General features: G+C 42.6%; 1 long non-coding RNA gene across 1 annotated transcript; it reads right to left on the reverse strand.

The window, feature by feature from the left end:
- Positions 1-442: 442 nt before the first annotated feature.
- On the reverse strand, positions 443-2,931 carry LOC114814170. Its single transcript, XR_003761915.2, has 3 exons — positions 2,614-2,931; positions 2,421-2,474; positions 443-643 (listed from the first exon to the last, which is right to left on the reverse strand). It is a non-coding gene; the product is annotated as an uncharacterized LOC114814170 (long non-coding RNA).
- Between the last annotated feature and the right edge of the window lie 2,381 nt (positions 2,932-5,312).

Below are 5,312 nucleotides of genomic sequence, written 5' to 3' on the forward strand. Positions count from 1 at the left end.
CACTGATTTCCTTTCAAAATGAGAAATTATTTCAACACGAGGAAGGCTGTCCCAGCTGTTAATAATTCCTCTGGGATGATAGGTTTTCCCGAAGGATACATGTGTCTCCTTCGACTTTCCAAGATTCTCTGAGACTTACAATTATTTAGCGTCACCATCCCAGAATTGTGGCTGCTTATTTTACTCTAATAGCACTTAAGAAAGTTTTAATGAGAGGAAAGAGCAGCAAGGACTTGCTTTTTTTAGGAATGGGACAAAATATCACATTTTCTCCTTTCTTTTTGCAATATTTCAGCTCCAAGAAAATTATAGTCTTTGGGGCCAGCGATGTGCTCTGTATGTTTTGCTTATTACAGTGGTTAAAACTAGAACCATGGGTGATGGAGTATCATTATAACATTCTTGATATTCCTGATATATTTGCACAAACATAGTTGTGGGCATCAGATTCAAGAAGACGAAATGATACTTTCTGGAGAAGACGTTCCTCCTCTTTGTTTATTCATCCAGGGTCTTTGCTTCTCTAGAAGTTCATTCTTCATGGTTCTTTTTGCTGTTCCTTCCTCTCTGCAATTCATTTTCCTCCTATTTAATTCTCTTTAATTCTTTTCTGTTCATGTTCCAGTAACACGGCAGAACGTATCTTAAGCGAAGGGAGAAAATGGTGTAAGATGAAGAACTGGCATGGAATCGGCCTCAGAAATCATGGTATAGGATTTCACATTGTGAAAAGCACTGCACCCCGTGCTAGGAAAGAAATGCAGAGACGCATGTATGTATAGATTCATGCATAATCCCCTAAGCTGAAAGAGCTAAAAATAAAGCAACATAGGGGAGCAAGGATGTTGGCAAAGAGATAAAACAAAAGGCAAACAAAAGCACAAAAGACAAACCTGAAAGGAAAAGCAGCATGGCCTAGTGGATAGAGCACAAGCCTGGGAGTTGAAAGGACCTGGGTTCTAATCTCAACGTTGATATTTGTCAGCTGTGACCTCAGGCAAGTCACTTAACTTCTCTGTGCCTCAGATCCCTAATCCATAAAATGGGAATTAAGACTGTGAGCCTCATGTGGGACATGGACTGTGTCGAGTCTTGTTTCCGGATATCTACCCCAGTGCTTAGAACACTGCCTGGTACATAGTAAGCACTTCACGAATACCATAAAAAAAAAGAAAGAAGCGGGATTTTAAATTCCACAAAGTTCAGACCAACAGAAGTCATAGCTACTCAATATTCTAAAACACTGGAAGCTACGGGGCAGATTGTTGGAGACGGTCCAATACTTCCTTTACTTTGATTTGATTTGCATCCCTGAATCTTTCTATCAATCAGTTGATTGTATTGATTGTGTTTTTACTGTGTGTGGAACACTGCACTAAGTATTCAGGAGAGTACAATACAACAGAGTTGGCGGACACGTTCCCTGCCCATAAGGAATTTACAGTTTAGCTTACAACCCTTCTCCTCTTCCTCATCTTTGGGGGTAAAATCCACCAAAAAAGCAGCTGAACTGGTCCTCTCCAGGCTGTTTAATTGAAATCAGTCAATCGTATTTGTTGAGCACTTACTCTGTGCAGAGCACTGTACTAAGCACTTGGAAGAGTACAATGCAACAGTAAACAGACACATTCCCTGCTCACAACGAGCTTACAGTCTAGAAGGGGAGCCAGGCATTAATATAATTAATAATTTAATTATTAATAATTAAGATAAAAATAATAATGTCTCAGTATGACTGGAGTATTCCCAGCAGTATCTCAAGAGGAGATTTCCTGCCTTCTCATAAAATGCACCCCCTCCACCTGTGCCACCCGGGACAGAGATTGTGCACAACTCAATTATCTTTTTATAATTATCAATTATCAACTACCTCAGTGCTTAGTACAGTGCTTGGTACATAGTAAGTGCTTAACCAATACCATTTAAAAAGAAAGTGCTATTGGCCCTGTCTCTTGGCCCATCCAACTGCTTTTGTGCAAACCCTGGAGGGCATGGATTGTGTCCATCCACTGTGGTATATATTCTCCAAGGACTCGTACAGAGCTTGGCACAGAAAAAGTGCTCAATACAGAGCAGTGACTGATGGATTCTGTGACATTAAAGTGATGCCAGAATATTATTCTAATTTCTCCTTTCCCTCCACATCTAGACTCTTCTGCTGGAGGAAAACAGACAGAGGTAGGGGAAGGGGATGCTTATGGACAGAAAAAGTGGGGCTCAGAGAAGCTAAGCAAGCCAAATTATGAACCACGAATAAGAGCACCACATGCCACTTAACTCCCGGAGCGTCTCTCAAATGTCCAAATTACATTTCTCCTGATAACGTATGCATCTACGGTCCGTGCCAAGGAATCCACTTTGGGAATGGAAATGTAATGAAGAGAAAGTAAATAGGAGGGAAACCAAACTCAGAAGCTCACTAAATTGCCACACGATGCAATCCACATTATTCAATCAAATTCTTTCCTTTGAATCTGTCAGAAAGAGGGAGAAGAAAAGGGAGGGAAAACAGTTCAAGCATCTATGATTCATTTTAACCCTGGAGGGCACAGGCCCTCTAGAATACTTTATGTTTTCCGAGGAAAATGATCTGTATAAGCCAACGGTGCTCACTCGGATCTCTCTGACGGACTTATAGCCCCGCTCAGCCAATGAGCTTCCAGGAAGAAACCACTATAAGGTAAGGGATAGGGTCATTAATGTCTTGTTTACTCAACTCCGGGTCTAGACCCATTTTTCTCAACTATTGTTTTTAAGCAGTAATAAAAATATAGCCATGTCAGTTGTCAGAACACAGAAAGCCGGGGCCAGTTTAGATAGACAGTCATTCTGGCTTTGATCGTGATGGCCACATTCCTCTCCTCATTCTCCAAGGACTTGAGACTGGGTTTGCAGCAGATATGAGTCTTGGGCATTTACTGCTCCGGATGGTGTCACCTAATAATAGTAATCATAATAACAATAACAATGATATTCGTGATATTTGTTAAGCACTTAATATAATTACAGTACTTGTTAAGCACTTACTATGTGACAAGCACTAAGTGCTGGGGTAGATACAAGTTAATCAAGTTGGACACGGTCTCTGTCCCATATGGCGCTCACAGTCTTGATCCTCATTTTACAGATGAGGTAACTGAGGCCTAGAGAAGTTAAGTTATTGCCACATGTCTCCTGTGTGATCTTGGGCCAGAGTTGGGATTAGAACCCAGGTCCTTCTGACTCCCAGAGCCGTGATCTATCCACTAAGCCATGCTGCTTCTCCAAACATTATATTAAGCATGCTCCCCCCCCCCCATATGAGGCTCACAATCTAAGGGGAAGGTAGAATAGGTGATTAATCCCAATCTTACAGATGAGGACACTGAAGCAAAGGGATGGGCCGTGGTTTGTCCAAGGTCACACAGCAGGCTCTTTCCCCTAGGCCATGCTGCTTCTCTCATAATTTATACGAAGTATTTTATGTCTACCTTCTCCACCAGTTGCCAAGCTTCTTGGGGGGAGAGATCCTACTTTTATTGTACCTTCCCAAAGGCTTTGTTCAGTGGTTTGCATTTAGTAGGTGCTCATTAATTATTATTGATTGACTAAATGACTGATGTGGTTTTAGTGGGTGCTCAGTAATTATTGATTGTGAGCCCCTTGGGGGCAGGGATTCTCTCTCTTTATTGCTGAATTGTACTTTCCAAGCTGTTAGTACAGTGCTCTGCACACAGTAAATGCTCAATCAATACAATTGAATGAATGATTGATTGAACGATTGATGAGGTGAAGGAATGTAGATTGGAGAGAGAGACAGAGAGTTCTCACACAGCCTAGGCAGTTGGGCATTCAAGCTTGCGGAGTCTGGGCATTTAGTCTGGGCATTGAAGACCTGGGTAAAGTTCATTCATTCACTTTATTCAATCGTATTTATTGAGCACTTACTGTGTGCAGAGCACTGTACTAAGTGTTTGGGAAAGCAGCATGGCGTAGTGAGAAGCATCAGGGTTTAGTGTATAGAGCACAGGCCTGGAAGTCAGAAGGTCATGGTTCTAATCCCAGCTCTGCTACTTGTCTGCCATGTGACTTTAGACAAGTCACTTCACTTCTCTGGGCCTCAGTTACCTTAACTTCAAAATGGGGTTTGAGAGTGTGAGCCCATAAGGGACAGGGACCGCGTCCAACCTGATTTGCTCGAATCCACCCCAGTGCCTGGCACTCGGTAAGCACTTAAAAGCAATTATTATTATATTAAAATGAATTCTAGAAAGTGGAAATGGCAGAGTGCAAAGATATGAACTTAAGTGCTTTGGGGCTGGTGGTGGGGTGACTATCAAGTGCTTAAGGAGTAGAGATAGGAGTGCATAGGAAACTAGAGGGGTAATGATGATTTGGGGAGGGCTCTTGGAGGAGATGTGATTTTAATAAATCTTTGAAGGTGGGGAGAGTGGTAGTCTGTCATATATGAAAAGGGAGGGAATATCAACTAGAGGGGGGTTGTGGGGTTGGCTTAACAAGTATCATAAAAAAAGAGGAGGATTGAGTCAAAGAGATTGAGATGGTTACTAGCTTCAGAGATGGGAAAGGTGGAGGGATTGTCAACACTGTTGGGAAAGTTTGGTGGAAGAGAGGATTTCGGAAGAAAGAGGAGGATACCAGTTTTGCACGTAGTGTGCTTGAAATGCTGGGAGACCATCCAGACAGAATGTCCCGGAGGTAGGAAGAAATGTGAGGTTGCACAGAAGGAGAGAGGTCAGAATTGGTGAGTTGCACTAGATTCATCACCATAGAGGTGATAGTTGAAGCCACGGGAGTGTATGCAGAGTTGGCCCCAGGAAGATAAGGGGAGCCCAACAGAGCCTTGAGGACACCCACGGTTGAGAGCGGGAGGCGGGGGAAGAGCCAGGGAAAGAGATCCAGAGGATCGGGGAGGAGAAAGAGGAGAACCAGGAGAAAACCGTTTCATAGAAACCAAGGTTCGATCCCGTGTTTAGGAGATGGTAGGTGTTCCAGGAATGTGCCTGCCGACTCTGTAAGTTATACTCTCCCAAGCTCTCGGTACTGTGCTTTGCAATCGATCAGTCGTATTTAACTGAGCACTTACTGTGAGCAGAGCACTATACTAAGCCCTTGGGAGAGTACAGATGTAACAGTAGAACAGATGCATTCCCAGCCAGCAACACGCTTACAGTCTATACACAGAAAGTACTCAATAAATATGATAGATGGCTGGATCGATCGTCAAAGGCAGCCGAGAGGTGATAGAAATATATAAAAGAAATAATAAATATATAAAAGAAATATAAAACCCACTTTATAAAGTTGGTCGA

The sequence above is a fragment of the Ornithorhynchus anatinus genome, chromosome 9 (genome assembly GCF_004115215.2).
Source record: "Ornithorhynchus anatinus isolate Pmale09 chromosome 9, mOrnAna1.pri.v4, whole genome shotgun sequence".
NCBI classification, from domain to species: domain Eukaryota; kingdom Metazoa; phylum Chordata; class Mammalia; order Monotremata; family Ornithorhynchidae; genus Ornithorhynchus; species Ornithorhynchus anatinus.